General features: G+C 38.7%; 1 protein-coding gene across 5 annotated transcripts in view; it reads left to right on the top strand.

Annotated features, from left to right (window-relative positions):
- Positions 1-24,686, top strand: part of STARD13 (StAR related lipid transfer domain containing 13) — a 260,589-nt gene that overhangs the window by 142,807 nt on the left and 93,096 nt on the right. The window contains exon 1 of one of the 5 annotated variants that reach the window (XM_055137519.1): positions 7,130-7,315. The exons of the other annotated variants lie outside the window; for them this stretch is intronic. The gene's annotated coding sequence lies outside the window, so the exon portion shown is untranslated. Of the gene's footprint in view, positions 1-7,129; positions 7,316-24,686 lie in introns of those variants that run through there. 5 annotated transcript variants of the gene reach the window in all.

Raw genomic sequence — 24,686 nt, forward strand, 5'->3', positions numbered from 1 at the left:
TAGTATCATCATTAAATCGGGCCTCTGTGCTGTATTATATCTAGGAATTCTCGATTTCCCATCACAGAATTAAAGACAGAACTACTGAAAAGATAAACCAGGAAAAAAATTAGATATTTTCCAGGCCCAGGCTGGTAGACAGCAGGAATGAAAGGAAAGGACAAACAGTTAGTGTGGACAGCCCTGAAGAATAGTCTTGTCAGTTTCCAAGAGGCAATTCCATTCTCATAACATGGTCCTGAACACCAGGCAAGAAGTGGGCACCTCTCCAGCGGATAGTTTCTAGCTTCTTTCTACATCTGCTTGATTCCAGAACCTCACATAGTTCCTCCACCCTGAAAGAGACAAACTAGGCACCATGCCTTGGCAACAGAGAATGTGAGCCAGCTCTCTAGAGCATCAGTGAGGTATGAAAGATGCTGATAGAATATGATAGAGCTGTGGGTGTTTTTTTCCCCTCATGGTGCATATCTTTCAAAGTATGTCAGAAACACAGTTATTCTTTTACAGTATTATTTTGTTTCTCTACTATAAATTCCACTCTCTGGTTGACCTTTTTGCTGATAAGATCCTGTACTACCTACATTTCTTCCCTCTCTGATTCTCACTCTCTCTTTTCTCTCTCTCTCTCATTTCATTATAACCCAGAAACTTTGTGATATTGCAAATACTGAAAAAGAAATCTGAGATTCACAGTGGAACATTCACAAAGATAAGGTTGTGTTGACAGTTTCAAGCTGTACCTGCTGTGGAATTACGTTCTTATCATTTGAATTCTGTGTACTTCTGCCATTACTTCTGTTACTTATTTGCAGGATCTCCATGTAGCCCATGTGTTGTCAGACTTTTCTTATATAATCTTTTTAGATTATATAAGATATTATCTTCTTATTATTATAAAAAGATATTATTTTTATTATATTAGAAAATGAACCAAAAATCTAGGGCTCAATATTCAAGTAGCCAAGACCTTGATTGTTTTCAAAATCAGAATATATCAGCAATTAGAGGTAAGTTGCCTCACTCTAAAAATATAATGGCTCCACAAAATCTTCTGTTTTAAAAAACACTAAGAGCAACTTGAAACTTTATTATTTTAAAACAAAGAAGATGTTTCCCCTCCAAAATAGATAAGGGATTAAATACACTCGAAATTAATATGATAGTTTACTGTATCTGTTTAGGAATGTTAAACGCTAGAGATGGGATTTGTGAAGAGCTTTGTTTTTAGAGTGCAGTGTAAACGTGGATATATGTGATTCTCAACACTGCCTGGAATGTTTGCAATTGAAATTGGGTTGGAATTATTCCGAGAACCTGAAAACCACAAGTTCCAACTTGAAAATGGGTTCCAGGACACGGCAGACTGTGGGAAGTCCCGGGCTTTCGTTCCGTACACCTCTACCTGTCTGTACCTATCCCTGGGTTCCCTACAGACTCTCACATGTCCCTACTTGTTCTGCCCTGAGCCCAGGTACCCCCAGCCGCTCAATATCCCAATCCAAAAACGAGATGTTTCCACTGTCATAAATAAGGATTCAACCACAAGACTATGGTATATAATGAATCCCTGCGTGCTCGGAAAAGGGGACAATCTGTCACTGTTGTGAGTAAAGGAAGTGAAGTTCTACTGATTCATTTTTTCTTTTATGAGTTTGTGTGCTCATTTATCCATCTGTTGGGGAGGAGCGGAAGAGAAAGATCTCTCAGGCACAGCAAGTGACCAGTCAGGACACAGGCATGTTCCTGAGGCCAACCTGCAGCAGAGCAGACCTGGTCTTCCTCATAGCAGACCCTTAATGACAGTCACTTGGGTTCTACTTGGGTTCAGTTAGTAACTTTATTTGTTCAACTTAAGCTCTCCAAGACATATTAAGTGAACAAATTTATGACTGATACTTCAACTACAGCGTTATGTAAAATATTTCAATGAGACTTGGGACAAATATCCAGATTCCAGGAGTATCACCCTTATATAATCTTCTTAGATTAAAAAAAAAGAACCAAAAGCTAAGGCTCAATAATTCAAGTAGCCAAGATAGTTACCTGGTGTTGCTGGCATCTAATCAACCTGCTCACCAGCACCAGGCAAGCCTTCAAATACTCTGATTAGTAAACCAGAACAATGACAGTGACCACACACAACTCTTAGATTCATTTTAGTAGATACAATCAGGTCATATTGATAGCGTGGGAAGGATCATTTATGGATCTAGACAAAGGTATTGTCAAAAGAAGAACTTTTACCAGATTTTCACATAGAAAACCTCAACACCAATCACTCTTGAGTGCCTCAATTTCATCAAGTACATTAGTCAATAGTAACAATTGTCATCAATTGAAAACCCATTTTTGACATTTAAATGATAACTTCATTGATGGAGGATGGTGCCAATGGACCTTGAACCAGCTGATTGTGGCCTGTAGTCTTCATCTCTAGGAAATCAATGATAGACTGCTTCTCAGATTTGAATTGATTAATTAGATACTAGAAACACCTGAGTTGCAGTTTAGCCTAAATCATATACACATAAAACTTAAGTGTTTTAAAGTAAATTCAAGATGAGTACTGCAATTAAATCTTCTTGGATTGCAATTAATCAAACTCCATAAACTGTAATTGTAGTTGAAATCATCTATATTTTAAAATTAGAACTATGAAATTCAAATAAAAACAACATAATTATTGAATGTTTATGCAAATTTCGAGTCCAAAAGTTTACATCTGTTAACCCCCTTAATCTTCATAACAACCCTCCCAGCAGTACCGATGGGGATTAGTACTAGGTCCACTTAACAATGGGGGGGTTTCAAGTAACTTTTCCAAGGTCACACAGCTTGCCCATGATTAAAACCCAAGCAGATGAAGAGTGAGGGTTTTTCCACTTCTACTGAGAAAGAACATACTCTCATCTACCCAGCCACGCTGCGCTCACCAGCTGTGAAGTGCTGTTCTTCATCTGTCCTTGCACAGATTCTGTGTACGTGGCAAATTGTCTGCTGTTGTTGTATTTAAATAGTTCTTCCCTTGCTATGCAATGCTCCCCGGTGGAGGCCCTGTTTCCCCAATGTGTTTTCCTTTTTTGCAGAGATGATGAGAAACACTGAAGAGTCAGTCCAGAACATCTGCAAAGAGAAAACAAAATCTCTAAGGAACCATATCTAGTGCCTATCTAGGTCCTTTCTGTGGTGCCCTTTCAAACAGTGTACGGTGATACAGATCTCTGGGGTTTATGGATGCAGCTTCACACCCCTTCTGGGAGGCTGGACTCTTTTGTACAGTCATTTACAATAGCTTGCACTCAAAAAGAAAGGCATTGATAATGGAAGCATCCTTTGCTAGCTGGAGGACTGCGAGACTGAGGACATCAGTTCTGTCCTAATGATTACTGCTTTGCTTGGTGTATGAACTTTCCCTTCAATTACGACAGGGCATGGATTGTTGATGTTCAAACTGGCCTCTTAGGCCTAGAGTTTGATAAAAATGGGAAGCTTCAGACATTTGCTTTGCCATCTGCATATGTAATCTTTAAAAAGCACTTTTGTTTCAAACATGGATGTCCCAGTACTTGAAAAAGTACTGTTTTCCTTGGTATGTGGGGTATGTGGGGATTGAGCTTTTGACCATAAAAATAGGCAGGGTTGTGTTAGGCAGGTATCTGGCACCTTTAAGTTGGGAGTTGGGCAAAGTTGCCACATGTATTTGGGTTAGCTATATATTGCACAACTCCAGACTTGTATTATACAGACGAAGGTATAATACAACCAGGGATTAGAATCCAAATCCTCAGGTTCTGTCCAGTGCTCATTCCATGTCCCAGTAGTTGCTTTCTTTTATCACAAGTTTATTCCCTATTGCAACTTCTCTTTTATACACTCTATAACCACTGGCAATTCATTTCTATTAACAGTACTCTTCAATAGCATTCTTGTAACTGCATACTTTATTAAGTGGACGCATAGCATTTCATTATAGATACTAAAATGATTTATCCATAAGGTTCCTATTGGCATGCATTTAGTTTTCAATATTTCATGATTATAAATAACATTCAGATTAAATGTAGATAGATATTTGTACTTGTCTGCAAATATCTGCAGGAGAAAATTTTTCAAGTCATGATGTATCTTCTTATCTCCCTGAATTCTCTTTGCATCTGGGCTATGACCCCCTCCCCTCCCGAAGGGAAGGTTCAGGGGACAGGCCTGGCACTGCTCCGTAGCCACGCATAGCTTGATGTATAGGGGTCACTCCCAGTGAACCATGCAGCACCAGGTATTGAGCCCAGGCCTCTTGCATGCAAAGTCTGTGCTCCAGCCTAGTGATCTCTGACTCTCTAGTGCCTTTCTTGTTTTACCTTTAATCTACCCAACTTGGGTCTTCATCACTCCCTTCTTAAATTGTCACAAAATGTAGCTGGCGATTATTGAATCTGCATGTGATCTCCTTTACAATATAACAAAGTTCTAAACATAATTTCAAGATTGCATTCTCTGAGGTATTTGTCATTCTTTGCTCCAAACCTCCAAGTGTTTGGGACTGCCTGGTGAACAGTGTCAACTCTCCAAACCTACTTCCAGCAATAAGGCCATGACATGGTTCCACCTCCTCTTTCGAATCTCATCCCCAGCATCCTCACCACTTGTTCCTCTGCTTCAGCAGAATCGGTCAGTTTGTTTCTTCCTGAACTCGCTTTGCTTCCTGCCCTCTGTGCCTTCAAGCTTGTTCCTCGCCAGAGGAGTGTTCTTTTCTTTCCACTGGCTTCCAGAGCCTCTGCCGGTATAGATCCTTCATGAACTTACCGATGAACATGTTGATCTCGTTTTCTGGGTTCTCCCACTCACCCAGCTACCTGTTATCCTTCTCAGGATAGAGAATGTGCATTAAACTCCAGTGTACTCCCTCTATCTCTGGCTGTTCTTCTGTCCTGTTTTACATAATGTGCCTTTGTGCCACTCTAAACATGCTGCTCATGCCAGAGGTATGCATCCCAGAGGGGTCTTGTAGAATGCTCTAAGCATATAAATATCGAACAGTCTGAAATTAGATCTCCCTGGTTGGTAAGTTCCCTGGCCCCAAACTGGGGTGGGGCTGGTAGGTGGCTGAACAGTCACACACCTGAAGACGGGATCATAGTATTTCCTCAAACCCAGAACCACACTTAGCAGTGCGAAGGGGCAGGAGCAAAAGTCAACTCACCTTAAGCCTTAGTAGTGGTGTTGGGGTGATGGGTCTGCAGCTATCCTTGATACACACCACATGGAGGCCTGTCCCCAATGAACTTGGAAAGGTTATTTCTGGTAGCTACAGCAAGCCAGAACCTGCATCCCCATTAAAGAAGATTTTTATCTTAAATACTCCTGTACTTTCATTAAAGGGATGTTTTTTAACTTCCTATGTTTTGACTCACACTCATTGTCATCAGGATGACATTCTCCTAAGAGGAAGTGGGAAAGGGCTTGGAGAGCACCTACTGAAAGCTGGAGCAAATCAGAGATCTCTGAACAAAATCTTTCTTTCCTCTGCCCACCGAACTTATTTTCCTACAACCCCCCAACCTTACATTTGAGAAGTTTGTGAAGACACTCAGGCAGTATCAGCCTTGACCTATCTGACTTTGCTATTTCAAGTCCAGATGTATCAAAGAATCTACACTCCCTTCCTTTGAGTGAGTCACTTTTTCCTAATTTAATATCTCAATCATTTGTTCAACTGATTCCACTTGTGTGTGTCCTGCCCTGAAGGCACTCACAGGCTAATGGCAGATGTCAATACCAGGATTCTCTTGTGAGACTGCAAAGGAGAGCTACTAAGGTTTCACACTCTAGACTGAACCCAGTTCTGAGCTATGCTTGCCACATAATCCTATAAAATCTCATTATCGAGTTCAGATATTCAAATTCTAAATTACTCTTATCCCCAACCACACTTTATCCCTTGCACATTATTCCCAGCATGCTTTTATATTTAGTTTTCCTTATCACAAACTATGGCATGTAATTGGATGCTATCCGTTGCCAAATTAAATATTTATACTAATTTAATATTCCCTGTTATCAAAAAGGACAACATAAATGTTCAAAATAATACAAAAAAAACCCTCTTGATTGTATAATTACCTGTGAGGTGTCCGGAACTCATTCTGTGACTTTCATGTTCAAGGACACTGTTCAGGAAACAAAACAACCTTGAATCCAGTTTTTCAGACTCCGGATTCTGGAGTAGCCTTTAAATCTATAGCTTATTGTAGTAACACCCCACATACATCATTTGATGTAAATGTATGACCCCTTTACCTGATAAGGTTTGACTGTTGTTGATAGTATATAATATGCAAGCCTGAAAATGGATCCTTGGTCTATTTACTACTAGGAAAGACAGGTATTACACAGTCAGTGTTTGACACTTCTTGGCAAAATAGTCCTTTCTCATCTGAGACTTGAAATTTGTACATCAGTTTCCCTGTAGTTGCCAAGTTCATCAGTAGTAAAAAAAAAAAATAAATGCCAGCAATTCCTGGTGTTTAAGAGACATCACCATATATGAATGATAATCTGTCTTTCAGGACAGAAAAATTACACATCTACTAAATCTGTGAAAGAATTCATGTTTTACTTATTCTTATTTTTTCTTTCTGCTCGGTCAATTTTCAAAAGATTAATGTGTGAAATACCTGTGTCATGGCATTGCATGTGTGCGTACATGTATGTCTGTGTATTTCAGCTGTATAGCATCTTCTCTGGATCTGCATTAGGTGCGCGCATGCACACACACACACACACACACACACACACAGACACACACACTCAAATAAACCCAGGTCTGACTTAAAAGCTTCCTCCAATCCTGTAAAGTTTCAGAAAAACTTAAAATAGAATTTATTCTATAGCAGATATACTTGGTTTTGGTGTGGGGGAACCCCAGGAGAGGATGGCCTCTCGAGGATTTGGACAGACTGGCAGCTTTCTCTCCAGTAAGTGCCATAGCTGCAGAGCTGGATTTAAAAGGGAATTTATAGGAAATCCAGCTGTGAGTTTTCATTTTTTTCTCTTAGAGCTGGAGGTGGGGCCAGAACCACCCTCAAAGCAGGCACACCATTGATCAGGCTAGAATGATGAGAAACAGTCTCGCAGACAACAGCCAAGCCCAGAGGAAATATTAGCTGGCAGAGATAACGAAGAGGAAACACTCAGTGACAGATGCCCCATCTGTCAGTTTCTGAGGAGCAATTTTCAAGAAGGCAGAAAACGAAATGAAGAAGAGAGTGATTTTGTTTCAAAGACACAGCGCAGCCTAAGGACATTTTTAAACAAAGTAAGTTTGTATTCCGTAGCAAAAGAGGTCCTGGTGGTGGGCATGGCCAAAAGTTCTTCCCTGTTTGCTGAGGGATATGGATGAAGTTGTCTTTGTCGAGTGCTGTTTAGAAGGACCTGGCTGTAACAGGAGCTTGGTTTGAAATTGAAAGCAGTGCCTCTCATCTTGATGACTCACTTTAAAACATTTAAAAGTTGCAGTCAGATTTCCTTGATTTAACCTCAGAGAATTGTTTTTAATCTCAGACTATCGATATTGATATAAGATTTCTTCCTTTCTTTTTTAAACTGTAGGACGTATTTGTATCTCTTTTTTTCCCCCTCCAAAGAGAATTGAGTAAGAAAGTGCCTCTCTCAGATTTAAGAGGGTGGCAGTACATGGAGTCTATTGGATGTTCAGCTCCGTGGGATTGTTTACCTAAATAGCCCTTTATATGGCCTCAACTTCTATGTGTCTTCCAGATCATGTTATTGTGTTGACATAGTTTTTAAAGGAAGCTGCCTCTGGATCTTTCAGTTTATCTTTCTCAAGAAGCCTTTTACCCTTTTCCAGAACTTAAGCTACCATACAAAACAATTTTGCTATCATGTTTAATAGCTTTTGAGATGTAATCATTTTCTTCTTTTGTTTTTAATGTAATCATTTTCAAACAAAGTTGGACTATGCTGTGTGTGAATGACATCAAAGTGACTTGCATCTGATGTCATCTGTCATATGCTTTATTGGACTGGGATTGGTCCGGTTCCAGTGGGATCTAAAACAGCAATTCAGACAGATAAACTACTAGGAACAATCACCAAAAGTTCCAAAAGGGAATTTTGGAGCCCCCTTATTGGAAAATGGCAGTTCTCTTATGTTTTGTTCTGGCGTTAGCCGGCTGTCTGGTCTAAGCCAGAAGTGGAAGCACAGGCTCTAAACTCACAACAGCAGAAACCACTCAGTGTTATGGCCCAATATGGATGTCAGAACTTCGCAGCATGTGTGGGAAAATGGCCACAGTCCAACGTCTGGAATCATTTGTCTCCTGTTAGAGCCTAGAAGACAACTGTTTTATGCATTTTACAGAAATCCGTACTGATTGATTTCATTTACGTAGAGTGAGCGCGGTGACTGATGCTGGGGGACAACTGCAAGTGGGGGACAAGTATTGATCTATTTCTGCTTTTCCCGACATCCGGGTCTCATTAGTGTTCTTGGCACCTTTGAATGAGATTGCGCGGTTACTGACAACCATATGGTTTCCACAGAGCCCTTTCCTTTCATAATGAATGCCACATTTATGTCTCTTCTTAATAGTCAGAAACTGAAAGTTGTACATTTTGTTGTACCTTCTTTTCAGAAGCTTAACTTGTCTCCTGTAATCTGGATTTGAAGTATGGAAGGGAAAAAAAATATATCGGTAATCAGTTTGCTATAGATGTGATGCAGTTTATTTATAGAAACGCTTGCAGGATATTCTATGTAAAGTTTGGGAACTTCTTAATGTATAGAGCTGCATTTATATGTGAGGTGCCAGACAAGACATCTCCAAGTAGTATATTCTGTGTGAGCTTACTCACATGTGCTGACATGTGACAGGGTAAAATCTAGAGCTGTTTTTCTAATGTGTGAACGAGTATTTGCCAGTTTATGACAGTGCCCCTGTCAGACCCTGTGAAGATACTTGGAATTTATTTCAAGGACCAAGATATAGTGGAAGTCTTGGGTTTCAGCCACTTTCTTACATTGCATAACTTGGTGACCTTGAGGAAGAGAACTTGTGTTTCAATAAATTGCCTTCACTGCCTCAAAGTATAGTCAATATCTCTAGTCATCTCTGTCTCCCAGAGACATTTCAACTGTCAGTAAGTTATTTATAATCTGTCATGTGCTGTTTTAAGTATATGTATCATTTATGAAGCTGTCTCTGTAGCATCAGACAGAATTTCTACACTGTACAGAAACAAGAGTGAAAAATCTGGGCCCTGGAAACAAAATTTTATAACCTTATGCATTAGTTTTTTTGTTTGCAGGAACCTACCCTTGAAAGTACTTACAGATTTGCAATGTGCAGTTTTGGGTATTGTATAATAACTGATCATTTTTTCAAAGAGGTAATATTTTAGAGGCTAAAATAAAATTGGTACAATATTTCTTTGTTTTAGTCTGGCTGATATCTGTTATTTCTAACTTTAATAAGAAAAACAGATGATAATGCAAATTAAAATACCTGGTGTTGGGGCTGGAGCAATAGCACAGCGGGTGGGGCGTTTGCCTTGCACGTGGCCGACCCGGGTTCGAATCTCAGCATTCCATATGGTTCCCTGAGCACAGCCAGGGGTAATTCCTGAGTGCATGAGCCAGGAATGACCCCTGTGCATTGCCGGGTGTGACCCAAAAAAGAGCAAAAAATAAATAAATAAATAAAAATAAAATAAAATAAAATACCTGGTATTTTCTTACACTTTGTTGAGATATATGTATATATACCATACTTAAGTAAATATGTGTCTACATATATGATGTGCCTACATATATGCTTCGAATCATTTAAGACATAAATATCCACTTATAGGTATGTATGGTGTTTCTAAAATATTCCAATAGAAACAAATGTGTATACAATATTAGAAGTTAAAGATAGGAACTGTTTCTATGCTTTCGCTTAAAACCATTTTAAGTGAAGCATACACCTATTTTCATTTAAAATGAAAAGCAGCTTAGTATAGTCAAAAACACCAGAAGTCAGAAATTAGGCTTGTCATCTCAACCCCTGTCCCATCAAGTTTGAAGCAGAACCATCTTTACAGGCACCATCCACTGAGTTGTGAGGCACCACCACGGCCTCAACCATGTGACCTTAGACAAGTCTCTTAACCTCCATGAAGGTCATTTGCTGCAATGCAGGAATAAGAATGTACAATCACTGATAACGGTGAGGATCAAATAACAGGAAATGAAAAGTTTTTAAAACTTTCAAGTCATGAATTCCTTCTTGGGGCAGGATTTTTTTGTTTGTTTCATTTTCGTACCACACCCAACAGTGCTCAGGGCTTATTCCTGGCTCTGTACTCAGGGATTACTCCTGGAGGGGTTCAGGGGGAATATATAGTCCCAAGGATTGAACTTGGGTTGGCTACATGCAAGGCAAGTGCCCTACCCACTATACTATCACTGTGATCCCAGGAACAGGATTTTTAACAAATCCTACATTCATCTAAAGGCTTTTCTTAACCCTTATCCTTGAAGGAGTGCTTCTTCTCTCTCTTGTGAACCCCTTTTAATGGAAAGTTATAACCAATTTTCCAGTCATGTCCTACCCACCCCCCAACTTTGACCCAATATTCCAGTGCTTTCATAGCTCCTATCAGTCTCTGAGACCTGCTAATTATTATCTCTACTACTTTTTTTGTTTTGTTTTTTATCATTCACTTCATCTAGTGAAATCAATCTTAAACATTACTGATCTTTGAAGCCTTCCCAAACATTTACTCTAGTTAGGGAGCTTTTCACACAGGATTGCTTTAGTGTATATTTCCTATAAAGTTCTTATTCTGCTCAGCTTCATTTCATATTTATCTCTTACCCTTCCTAGGCTCCTTACAGCCAGGAAAGTTGAGTATGGGTTCCCTGGAGCTTCCATGGTTTTGGAATGAGACATCTTTGACTGTATTCAAGTAGTGTTTATTGAATGAATGAAACAAGTCAGTCTTTCCATACATTATGAAATGTATCTCAAGTTTGTGGTGTACTATAACCACACAGCTTTTGGGACAGGGTCCAGAAATCCATTTGAGTGTCTGAAATAATTTGACTCTAATATTGTAATAGCCTATAGACTACCTTATGTTGGGACTTTGAGATTCTCAACAGAAAAGCTGATCTGTAATTATCAGGAGATAAACTTTAATCCTAGTAGGCCTATTTGAGTCCTACTAATTACATTTAACTATCTAAAAATTTAAATTACTAACCAACAAGTCTCTGTTTGGAGAGATCCTTGAAACAGCTAATACATTTTTAAAGAAAAACCTAACCATCTTTTTAAAAAATAGCTTGCCTTTATTTATCAAAACCTTTTGATTTAGTAATTCTCCTTCTAAGAAATGGTCCTTATCAAGTATTTTTAAATAAACATATCTTCCTGAATAAAGATGTCTAGCATGATATTACTCATAAATAACATAAAATGTGGCATACTGTCACTAGCATTATTTTAATCATCAGAATAAAACTGTAAACAACCCAAAGTTTCCCTATTCAATTCTAACTAGCTGTATTGATTGGAGGGCTGCCTTTTAGCCAGTTTACATAGAACTAAGAATATAGTTGGAATAATCCATTTTAGAAACTTCTTAAGAGACTTCTAATTTTACTATCCCCTCCCTCTCACCTTACCTTTAATTTAGGAAATCTTGTATATAAGGTCATCTTTGTGGCTAGCATTTGAAAACCTTGTGAGGGAACAATCATTTTAACATGAGAGAGCTAAAAGGTCAGTTTTTCTGATTTTCATTAACAAAATAGACTGTCACCCAGAGCTGAAAATTATAACTGGTTTAACTTTTCCCCTTGAACTTAGGTTAGAAACAGTCAAAAAGGGAAAACTTGAGTCTACTTGTTAAATGACTATAAAGAAAACTATGTAAATTGTGGAAGCTTTTCATAATCCCTTATTTAATCTCTCTCTCTTTAACATGGAATAACTGGCAGAGGTAAAACCATTTTATCATAATAGTTTCTGCAAGTTATATCAGGATAAACCACAGGAATACTGTAAACAACCTACCAAGTCAAGTTCATATAGTCAGGTGAACAGCAGTCTCAGTTAGAAGCGCTCCCTATTTATAATCTCACTGACAAATCAGAGAGGGACTGAGAGCTGTCCATTCCTCACCTCTCTGCCCAAGAGGAAATGCTTACTTTCTTTCAGTTCTTAGAACAGTACTTGCACAAGCACCCTAACTAATAGCCTCTCTACTAGAAACTCTCTGGGTTCAGAGGCAAAGGACTATCTAGGGGAGTTCCTCAGGATCCGTTGAAGGATGAGAGGCACTCTTTTAAGTTTGTGCCTAGATGCACCTGTTGGTCATCTGTTAATGCTGCCAGTTCCTTCCTTCATGGTGCTCATGGTTAAAATGGTGAGGGAATGCCAACTTCAAACACTGACTCCACACCCAGTAATAAACAGATAAATCTTCCAATGGGTTTCATTTGAGTCCAAACACAAGGTTAGTATGTCAGGTTGGGGTGAGGCGAACAGGGAGATTGGAGTCCCAAGAGGTTTACTCCACAGAAAGCCTAAGTTTTGGATCAGGAAAGTTCCTTGAAGTGACTCTCTCCTCAGTGAACTATTAGAGGAGAAGCACCTATGACAGGGTGGGTTTGATAGCTCAGTTCTTTCTCGCCCATGCCTTCCTTACCAAAAATGGCTACATGAGGGTTATTGGTCAGTTGTGTAGCTTGAGCTGAGCAGAACTGATTATCAGAGACAGAAGTGAATGAGAAAGCAAGCTGCAAGTTGAAGGAGGACATACTCGCCAGGTCAGAAGGCCTGTGGAAGATACCAAGGAAAAGCTTGAATGTGTTGGCAAACTGAAGGGGGAAAAGTCAGTGAGAGCCTCCTGTGTATATATAGGGGGCTAGTGGGAGATCTGCCATCTCCAAAGGGAAATAGGACCTTACCTAAAAATATTGTTCCTGGGTACAAGGAAAAGCATTATATGGCCTCAGCAAAGATTAAGCTCTAACATTTCTTAGAATTATTGTTTCTCTGCTCCCCAGAAGTAAACAATGATTCAGAACAATCTCCTGACAACTACTGTTCTTTCCACATGTGCTTATTATCTTGCATACAGAACCGTTTGTACTAGGTCTGGCCAATGCCTGACTATATACATTCCAGGGACAGGCCTGGAGAGGAGAAATAAGACAACAGATGAGATCAGATTTCTTAAATCAACCAGAAATTGCTCCATGCAAAAACACTTATGTAACACGAAGGCATCCTGATAGAGATTCTTTGGGCCTTCCAAGTACTTGAACAAAAACACAAAGTGTTTACACAATTATAGTGTCAGCTCAGTGTAAATAAGAGCATTTTGTTTTTAACGGAGATCCAAGCTTCAAATGAAGCGACCTCATTCTGTGCCAGGCATTACACAGAGAAAGAGAATATGATATTCATGTTTTATTATTAAAGTCTCATACTTCATATTGATTTTAACTATTATTTGACTTTTTTTCTTTTCAGACTTATTCACTTATTTGGTATTGCTTTATTACTTGGATAAAAAAAAATTCTTAACTTCACTACAATACTTTTGTCTCAAATCAATAGCCAGTGTCACTTTATATTTCACACACCACACACACACACACACACACACACACAAATACATACACACACACCACAGAGAGAGAGAGAGAGTGAGAGAGAAAGAGAAGAGGGAACACATATATTGATCACCTACTTTGTGCAAGAACTGTGAAAAAGGGATTAGCCTCTTATGCAAAAAATGCAAAAATACTAAGGCAGAATTCCACTTTATAAACATTAAGAGATAAAACACAATGCCTTTGATTCTGAAGAAATTAGAAAGCCTTATGGATGGTATGACATTTTAGCATGACCTGAAAACATCAATAGGTTTCAGTAAAGAGTGAAGTAAGAAACAGATATTCCAAGACTAAATGATGCACATCTAACAGTACAGACTTTAAAGTGTCGGATGTGTCCAAAACAAGTCAAGACAAATGCATGGTCCCCAACATGTCTAGATCTTAGGATAGATGTAGAGATAGCTCGATGGGGAGGTGGGACTGAAATAAGAGATTGGGCTAGTTCTTGAAGACTTTTAGACATTATTTCATAGATTTTATATAGCCATTGGCAATTTATGAAAAGAACAGCAATTTCTAACTTGTGGTTTAAAATATATCATATTCTAAGAGAAAGATGGGTTGGAGAGGAAGCAGTGAAATCATTGAAAAGCTCACTACAGAAATTCAGATATCCACCAGTCCTCCATTCAGTCTGAACAACTTTTTACGGGACATTTCCTAAGTGTCATGTCCTGTTTTCGGCTGAAGTGATAAATCAGTTAGCAAACAGGTAATGTTTCTTGCCCTCGTGCTCATGTACTAAAGGGGGAGACAGAAAGCAACATAAATGATTAAAATATTATTATTTTAATGATCAAGAGATAAAGAGAACGAATAAAATAGGGAAAGGTGGTATATGAGCAAAAAAGGTTAAATCTTGCAGAACAATGGCAAAGGAAGGCATCTTAAGGAAGTGACTAGAGCGAAGTCTTGAAGGAAGTAGAGTGGTAGGAAGTCTCTGGATGTCTGAGACAAATAGCATGTCATGTAGCAGATACAGATCAGGCAGAAACTCTGCTGCAGTGTGTGCCTGGGGTGCTCAAGTGTTGGCTGTCCAGTAGAGGCAACGTTAAGGGGAAGAAGAGTAGTAGGGAGATGTTTTAACTAAAACATCACTCCATGACTTGAATAAGGAGGAAGTCAGTGGTAACTTGGGGGTGGGGTTTACATAGAAAGACTTGGATCAAGACAGTGTTAAAACACTTGAGTAAGGATGGTCTTGATGTTGTGAAAGGAAGCAGTGAATTCAGTCACCTCACAATGAGTAAGTTGCAAGCGATCCATAGTGGGAAATGAAATCAGTGGCAAGTTTTGGAGAGCTGCTGGGAGGAATGGGAAAAGGGTCTTACTGGGTCTGATTGAGGGATTGGTGAATAGTGTTTTTAGCTTCAGGATGACTTGTTTATCTGTTCAGCACTCATACATTAGCACTCACTGTGTTAGTAGTCTGTGCTGAATGCTGAACACCCAGAGTGACGTATGCTTGCTGACAGAGCAAGGAGAGTATTTGTAAATATTTAAAGTTTGTTTTTGTTCTGAGATTGGAGAGAATGAGAGCATAAATTTACTGCTTATAATGAGCACACTTGCAATTCAAGCAAATGTTACTAGACTGATTCTTTTTGTGGAGGGGGGGTGGGTTTGGGAGGGGGTGCGTTGGGCCACATGTGGTGCTGCTTAGGGCTTTCTTCTGGCTCTGTGCTCAGGGATCACTTGTCAGTACTTGGGGAACTATATGGAGTTCGAGGGATTGAGCCCAGGTTAGTGGTGTGCAAGGCAAGCACCTTACCCTCTGTGTTATCTCACCAGCCCCCACTGGGCTGATTCTTAAGATAGCCATTGGAAAAAAAAAAAAAAGAAAAGGAAGCACCAAAACCTTTTTTTGTCTTTCCTTTTCTGTGGGCTGACTCCATTCGTCGGCAAAGCCAGATAGCTGTAGCTTTCAGCAAGGAACCCCGCTTGAACATATCTCCAGGACTAAAGTTCCAACCCCCATGGACTGAGGTGGCATGCAGGTGATATACTGATCCCCACAGCCCAAGTGAGGAAGCCTAAGAGCAAGCTATTGGTGAGGAACCTACTATATGCCATCCCAGATCATGCCATTCCCCAGCACAGTGCCCACACCTTTTGAGCTTATCTTCCTTTGGTCCCAGAGTTTGAGCAGTACTTATATATCTGTCTCTATCTTTAGAGCTATGGGCATGTTCCACTAATCTCAACTGTCTTGCTTCATAAAAACCATCAACAGTTGCATCTTCTCTGTACTCTTCCAGGCAACTTAAAAATGATTCTGACTTCTCATTTAGTCCAAAAATAGTCTCATTGTTCTTACCTTGTGAATGTTAGGACAGTCATGCTTGGGGGGGGGGGGGTGAGAAATCTTGACTTTGTTATTTTCCTTCTTTCTGTTTGGATATAGGGCCACACTGGTGGTGCTAAGGGCTTACTCCTGGTTTTGTACTCAGAAATTACTTCTGGCAGTGCTCTGGGAGCCATGTGGGATACCACGGGTCAACCCTGGATTGGCCGTGTGCAAGGTTAACACTGTACTCACTGTACTTTTGCTCCAGCGGGGCTTCATTATTTTCTTGTGACTGCTGCCGTTAGGAGTTAATATTATCTTCCTTTTTGTGGTTGCTCAGCAGACCTTCTTTAAAGTCACTTCTCCATTTTGTGAGGGTAATTTTGGTTCAGAGTAAGCCACATATTACACATAATCTCACAATAGAATATACGTAGACTGTAGCACCTCTTCGTCCACGTGGTTCTGAAGTGTGCAGGTGAAGGCCTGTGCTTTGTGAGCCCCTGAACTCACCAGCACCCCATTCCTTGGACTCCACCAACAGGCATGCACCTCATATCAAATTTTGCTATTGTATTTTGTCATAAAACTTTGTTTCCAGAAAAAATACAAACTTAGTTAACTATAAATGTTAATGTACACACCATAAACAGTAAGTGAAATATCCATTCAGTTCTTGGACACTCTGTTTTGGAGATCTTTACCCTAATGTTCCGTCAGTAGCAGTTGGCATTCTCCTTAACCTAATGAAAAAAGCTGTTTGTTATTACGTGCTTCTAATCTTCTCATCATGGTGCAGATATCATCTCATTCTATCCTCCCAGTCACCTTCTGAGATGAGATTACTATCTCCATGTGGCAGATGAGAAAACTGAGGCATAGAGAGGTTCATTAACTTAAAATTGAAAAGTGAGCCCTTTCCAGTCTTTTCTGTCTTCCTTTGCTTAGGGTCCAGGAGGTATTTCCAGTCTTTTGTCTAAAGACCTTAGCCCTCAAAAAAGTTGAATTTTGAGTTCTCAAGACACTCTTTATGACAATATTGCTGTGGGTGGACATGACTGGTTCGCTCCTAAAATGGTAGCACCATCATGCCTGGTTTGTATCCATGCCACAAATCTGGTTGCTAAGGCACCTCTCATACTAGGAAAATATTTGTCAGCTCCAGGTGGCTGGAACACCAGACAGGCTTAGTGATAGCTCGGTCAGTGAATGTGAACAATGATTTAGTGAGTGATGGGGTAGTGTGCTGAGAGCAAAACAGCATCTCCGGGGACTTTGATGAAGTGGGCCAAGGGTTTTCACATTGTATTTTTGCTGCTACAAAACTGCAACTTGAGTCAGCTGGATTACAGAGAGGGGTGGCTAAGTCGGCAGAAATGAAACATGAAACTATGAAAATAGCATTCCTTCCTGTGGAGGAACATATATTGCATTAGAACAAATGTGTCAATTCAGTAAAATTAAGTTGCCATAGCCATATCCAAATTGGTGACAAAATTTGGCAGCCTAATTGTTGGTCACTGATTTAAATACTCTTTTTAGTCAGAATTTACTCTCTTTGAACATGATTACATTCAGCTAGTGATCTCTTCCAGCAAGACAGGGAAGACAAAGGAAAATAAAATGCACTTTACTAAAAATATCGTAAAAGTTCTTACACAAGAAGTACAGAAGTATGGGAAAATATGAGTTTTTCCTACAAGATTGCAGCTCACATAACATATTGGTATGTGCATATGTTTGTACAAGAAGGGACAGTATCACCAGAGAAATGTGAATTAGAGTCACTATGGTAACTATGGTCACTTTTTAAAATGACTAACAGCATATATAATTTTCTTTTCAAAAAGCAGCTTGCTTCTTATTTTTTAAAAAAATCAATTTTTATTCTATGCAAGGAGATACATATCTAGTTATTAAGAACCATTTTCTTCGTATCTTTATTCTCTTCTAATTTGAAATTGCCCTATATTCTACCTCAAACTAACAGAGCATTATGAACTGGAAAAGTTTTCCAACATACATATGAATTATATCAAAAGTTTTTGTTAAAGCAGTTTCATTCCATGCTAAATAAACACTTTGAAAATAATATATTTAAATATAGTTGTCCTTTCAAATGTAAAATAAATAATGGCTGACCTAATACTGGCTGACCTTTAAAATTTTTTGTTTTCTAAGCATCAGAAAATCTAAACTTGAAAGATACATAAATCAGGAGATTTATTTTTATTTTAAGATTTTAGTCAAAACACCTTTCTAAAGTGAAAAAATTAGTCTCCATAGTAAGTTGGATTCTAATCCCCAAACAAAATATTACCAACCTTTCATACTTATTTAATTATGATTCACTTACAAAACATGTAGCACATAATTTTAAAGCAATAGCTTCTTTTTAAATGAATATTTTTATGGTTCAAGGTCATAAAATTTTTACTTATTGATTGTGTTTTAAGCACGAACCATGTTACTGCACCATTTCTATGGTTGTCTTGAGTCCACTGAATGTACGTTCAGACTGAGACAGGTTGGGCCAGGATGAGTTTTCTGTGCCCTTGTCTACCCACTAAGAATTTGTTCTTTCTTTATCCCTGTACAAATGAAAAAAAGCTCTAACAAGGAAGCTGCAGAGATAGCACAGTAGGGTAGGCACTTGCCTTGCACTTAGCTGATCTGGGTTGGATCCCCAGCATGCCAGATGGTCTCTGGAGCCCTGCCAGGAGTGATCCCTGAGCACAGAGCACAGAGTCATGAGCACTGAACGGTGTTATCCAGAAACCAAAAAAAAAAAAAAAAAGAAATAAAGAAAGAAACTATAATTATTCTTGAGTTCTATGGGATAATTCTGGATTACCTGCTAACAGAAAGAAAAATATTTAAAAACCAACAATGTGAAAACCTTGACTTACAGGAACTTCTTGGCTTCAGCTGTGATAGGAAAAAACACATAATCCTATTACACGTAGTTGTCATTGCCATTTGAAATTCTGGCTGCCTTGATAATCACCATGGAGCCTCAGAGTACTTCTCGAGCAGATAGCAAAATTTAATTAATCATACAGATTGCTGGATAAAGCTCATTTATTTCCCTGACCTGTGTCCTCTCTCTCCCCTGCCTGCCTCAGAAGGGTCCCTGTCGGGGTCTCTTTGCTGAGGAGGCGGTAACAGCAAGAGGATGACCACGGGGAGGTCAGGCTGTCCTCTTGCTCCTCTCGAAGAGGACCGTACTCTGTGCTTGCCACTAACCACAGTGTTCTCACGTAAAACCTTCCTCAAGGAAAGTTATTATTTTAATATTTTCTTTGATAAAATATGACTCAATAATCCAGTACCTTTAAGCTTCGATTGCTCGCAGCTCTCATTCATCAGTCTAAGTGCTGCCCCTAGGCCCCCCATCTCCAAGCCTCATCGTATCCAATGGGCTTGTGAGGTATGTATTTGCTTGGTTAGGATCTAGCTAAATAACTGGGGAAATTAAGTGAGTAAATGATCTTTTTTCTTTCCTTAATTTTAATTTGTAATGCATGCGTTACATTCGTTCAGAAGAATGTGGATGAGTTTTTCTGTTTTTGTCTATTTATTCCAACTTAGTTTTGAATGCGGCCTAGACTCAGAGCAGGCGTCCTTGGCTTGATTTATTGTATTCACTGTGTGACCATGGCATTTGATTTAATCTCCCTGAGCATTAGTTTCTTCTTCCATAAAATCCGGGGTGATAATATCTTTCAGCAGTTGTGGGGCTATTAAATGTGCCATTTATATAAAACCTTAAAGCATTTAGTATCATGCTTGGTATATGATCTATACAATAACAATGCAGATAGCTTCTAGTAAAATGTGAATGGCATAAGTGAGAAATCAAAAAAGAATTGAATGGCTATATATCATAGGTCCTATAAACTTTTCTCAGACAATTTCTATCAGGGAGAACATTCCTGAATATGCACTCTAAAAGCTTTAATATTCTGGTGGTAATATTTATTTCAAAGAAAGTAGATTGCAATAACAAGTATATCTAATAATGTGAACAAGTTTGACTAATAAGTTAAAAAATAATGAAAGCAAAATTATCTGCATCCTGATTGGGCCTCTTGTTTAGTGGATTATTGACTATTTAGTAAATATTCCAGTTATAGTAAATGTTCACCTCCAAACTGCAAATTACCTAGAGCTTCACTTGCCCTAGATTTCCCCATCCCACCTTTACACAATAGCTAATACATTGTCAGCTGTCATGGCCTGAGAGTGTATCAGGGCTGAGCCACAAAATAATCCACCTTCCAGATTCCTGCTACTTGATTTCAGAGGATATAGTTCCAGACCTTTTGTACCAGAGGCAAGATTGACTGACTTATTTTCAGACTGAGTGCAATATAAGATCATTTACCCAAAAATTTTAACATTTTATTTTTGTCATGTAATCTCTGAGTGCCTAAAAAAAATTTTAAAAAATTTGTTTCCATACAGATTCCTGTCTGCCATTGCATCATTCTTAGAATTGGATTTTTAGAGATAGAGAGAAGGAGAGGAGAGAGAGGGACGGTGTGTGCTCAGAAATATTATCTTTAAGAATAAAATTGAAGGCTAAAACAAGAAACCAGTTGGGATAGGTGTGCAATGGAAGACATAGCAGCTAAACCTGTGGCTTCCTGGGATGTTTCATTTACCATCTCAGAAGCCACAATGTGAAGTCATGGAACCGTGTAGACTCGAGCTCTACAATGCTTTCTTAGCAGCAGTGCTAGGGTGACCTTAACTTTCCATAATTCCTCTATTTTCACCATGTTTTCTTGGGTTCCACTGGCACTGGGTGTGGCTATCGGCAGCAATCATAAGATCAGAACATTAACCCAGATTATCTTCTCTGAAGTCCTGTGACTTTGTTCCTCAGTGGCATAGGGGAAGTCCTTGATTTCTGATACTGTCAGCATAATATTTGATCTTAAAATTAATTGTTGGGATCGCATTGTACAGCTGAGACAAGCTCAGAAAGGTCAGAAAGTATTAGCATCCAAAGTCATAGCTCACTGGTCACTTTGCCAGGTGGGGTTGTTTTTCTTGTGTGTGTGTGTGTGTGTGTGTGTGTGTGTGTGTGTGTGTGTGGAACACTACTCCTTTGGAACAACAACTTGTTCTTTGTCCTTTGGATGTCCTTCTCCACCCTCTTATAATTTCCTGAACATACAAATTTTTAAAAAGAAAAAATCTCTTGATTTTTTTAAAGAAAAAAATCTTTCGTTATCTCTTGATAACAACAATCATAATGTGTGATCCAGCAAGTTTTTTTTAAATCATTTTCAAAAATTCTATAGTTACTACCTAACAATCTGTTGTGGGCCAGTCATGAACACACTTCACAAAGAAAATACATATAGAAAGCTGAAAATTATGTATCTTTATAGGACCTTAGGAACTGCCTGTGTCATAATTATTAAAATAAATGGACTTGTGAGTTGTTTACAAAATTCCAAAATCTTTAGAAGCTTGAGTACAACACTTTAATTGAATAACACTATTTTTGTCTGTTTTTGAATACTTGAATTTTTTAAAAAATGGGTAATTTAAGACTAGAAAGCTAGTACAAAGCTTGACAGCTCTTTGGCTGCAGGAACAATGGTTCAAATCCTGGCACTACATACAGTCCCTGACCACTACCAGGTATAGTTCCCGAGCACTGCCAGCTGTGCCCCCACCCCAAAAGTATAAAACTCACCTTGGGCACATTCAGAAGTCGGTGAATTATTCTAACTGTCCCCTTTCTTTGTCATCTGTCATTGTGGTACTAAGAAATGTGAGCTTAAACAGTTTCAGTTTTGCTTTCATACCTATTTTTGTCAATTCTTTAAATATTTTCAAAATAAATCCATTTCTAGGCAAAATTAAGCCCAAGCTGACATTAGCCACAACAAATTTCAGTCGAAGATTTATTCATCAGTTATTCTGAACTTATTGGGTTCAGATAACTTATTGGGTTCAAGGTAACTGGTACACTTTTATCCCAGAGGGTGTTGGGAATCTATGTTTTAAAATAACCCAAATCTATGAAGGGATGGGTGTTTGAGCATTGTATTAAAAAATAATAATAATATAAAATAATAAAATAAAATAAAATAACCCAAATCTGGAGTTCGGTCTGCAATCATCATTTTTGCAGTAGTACTTAAAATTACTTAGAGTGGGTTGAAAGTTAGGTTAGTTTAAAGGTGACTCAGTCCAGTTAGTGAATTTAATGAAACCCCCTAGAAATGCAAGAGGACAGAACGAGGACAGGGAAGGAGGCGGAGGAACAATTGGTAGGTGGGGGAGTGTTTCAGCCAAGTAAAATATTTCACTTAGAAAGATTGTATTGAGAAAAGTCTCAATGTTTCTGATCTGAGAAATAGCTTTGAACTGTCCATATTCAGAGTGCCAATGTATATTAGTGCCAATGTATATTAGGAAGGGAAACTATAGATTCTTTCTGTGACTAGCGCAAAGTTCATGAACAATAGCAAGAAAATCAAACAATACTATACTGGACTGTTAGACTACTACTGATAGACTAACCAACTGCCATCCAGAAACTTTTATAGCTAATTTAGAAAGATGACAAGATCTTGGAATTACCTTCTCCCTTCATTTCTTCTTCCCTCTTGCCTTCCCTTCCTTCCTTTCTTCCCACCTTCCTTGATTCTTCTAAAAAATGGTTATATCTTGTCCTTGGTATTGATTTTTTTAAAATGCAGTGACTTTGAACATTTCAACTAACTTACAAATATTCCTGCTTCCACCTCTTGCAAGTATACCTAGGGAATGTTTTCTATTTTGATTTGTAGCTCCTTGTGATTTTAAAAGGTATCCAACTGTTACAGATATTACTTTTCAAATAGCAAGAAAAGGAATATTTTTCAATGATAAAAGATGTATAAATACAACATGTGAAATTATTGACTAGACACTAAGCACCTATCCTAATATCTAATAACAATTGTTCAAAAGAAAAAAGGAAACATTAAGTATTACTTCATAATCTTAAACTCAGAAATAGCTTGAAAAAATGCATATGTGGGTCTTATTATGAAGGCAAAGTGCATTCCCTTTCATCATTTTCATGGACTCACAGAAAAGTTTTACTGAGTCAAGAATTTTGTTTAGGTAAATAACATAGACTGAGAAAATCTTGTCCATGGAAATCTAGCCTTAAAGTCTGGATATTCCCAAACAGGTTTTTGCAGACACTTGATTCTCTTAAATGAATAAGCAGCCAAATAAACCTATTCATCTAACAGAGGTTGAGTTTATTTGGGGTAAGGATATAGAATTGAATCATTTTCAGATACTATATCACAACCTTAGTGTGATGTGTAATGTGTTGAATGGTTTCCATAAATACAAATGTAGACATAAAAGACAAAGGAGGTTTTGAGTAATAATTAGAGTGAAACTGATTGTGTGCAGGAGTATGTGTGTGTGTGTGTTACATAGTAGCAACAGCAGTAGCAGCAAAGTATCCCCATATGAATTCCTCAGAATCAGCTATGTTCCTCTTGATTTTATCACATGCAAGCAAACTCTTCCAACGCCTTCAGTGTTCAGTAATGCAAAGAAGTGGGCATATACCTATTGTTTCCCTGACCTATGGAATTCAGTGACAAATTTGACGTTGCACTTGCCCTTAACTTTACATTTGTTTTCTAATGACTGGGGATAGAACATTCTGCTTCATATCAGGCCAACTGAAGCTCCTCTAACTTGACAGGGAGCTTCTCCTGTCCCCTGGGCATTGACTCAGTTACTGGTCCAATGAGAAGGAATGGTCCACTAACTTGCCAACATCCCTGGACCAGACTCCTTTACGCAGCCCGTCTACAGAGGAAACCGAGCATCTGAGCTAACACACATGTACATTATTTACTCAACTTATTTCTCCCTCAATATTATATTGAAATTATATTAATAAAAAGCTTTACCACCATGAGAAAAAAAAGCCCTTTTCTTAAAAGCTGACCTGGAAAGCTAAGGTTCATGTCCTATTTCTGTTTATTAATATTAATGACAAGGATGCAAATACTCAATAAACTAGAAGACCATCCAATCATGTCATTTTAATTAACTTTCAAATTTTCCTGATATGTCATTTTATAAATGTAAAAGATAGAGGAATTTGCCTTTGATTTATTTTACTCTGTGGGTCTTCTGAACTTGTAGCAAAAGACAGAGTAAAAAGAGGATCCTGGAGGTGAACATCAAGTGTTAAATAATACAATTTAGGCCATTCCCATGCTGGTGCCATTTATATCCTAAAAAAAAAAAAAGGTCTGAGTCTGCAGTGCTCAAGAGCTCATGCTCCCTGCTGCAGTGTTGTGGCCCCTTCTCAGTCCTCTGCCTGTCACCAGAGCCACGTTCTGTTCCTGTGCTCCCTAACATCCTGCCCTGGCTCTTCCAAAAGGGGAAGCATAGTGACACGTTGACAGGAAGTGACTCATGTTTCCTGTTGGCGGGGTCAGGTGTGTGGGTAGCGAGGGAGACTTGAGGGGTGAGAATTGCAGATGCGAAAAGTAACCCGCCTGGGAGGGTAACCAGGCCTGGAATTTCAGAAATGACGATGACATCAGCCTGAATGACACTCTCCACTTTCCCAGACAAGCCTCGCAGAGCTGGGCTGTGAAATGTTTCTCATCTGTACTCACAGCCTGATTGGAAACAAAGGGCTGCCAGTGTGAA

Source organism: Sorex araneus, chromosome 1 (genome assembly GCF_027595985.1).
Source record: "Sorex araneus isolate mSorAra2 chromosome 1, mSorAra2.pri, whole genome shotgun sequence".
Taxonomy (NCBI): domain Eukaryota; kingdom Metazoa; phylum Chordata; class Mammalia; order Eulipotyphla; family Soricidae; genus Sorex; species Sorex araneus.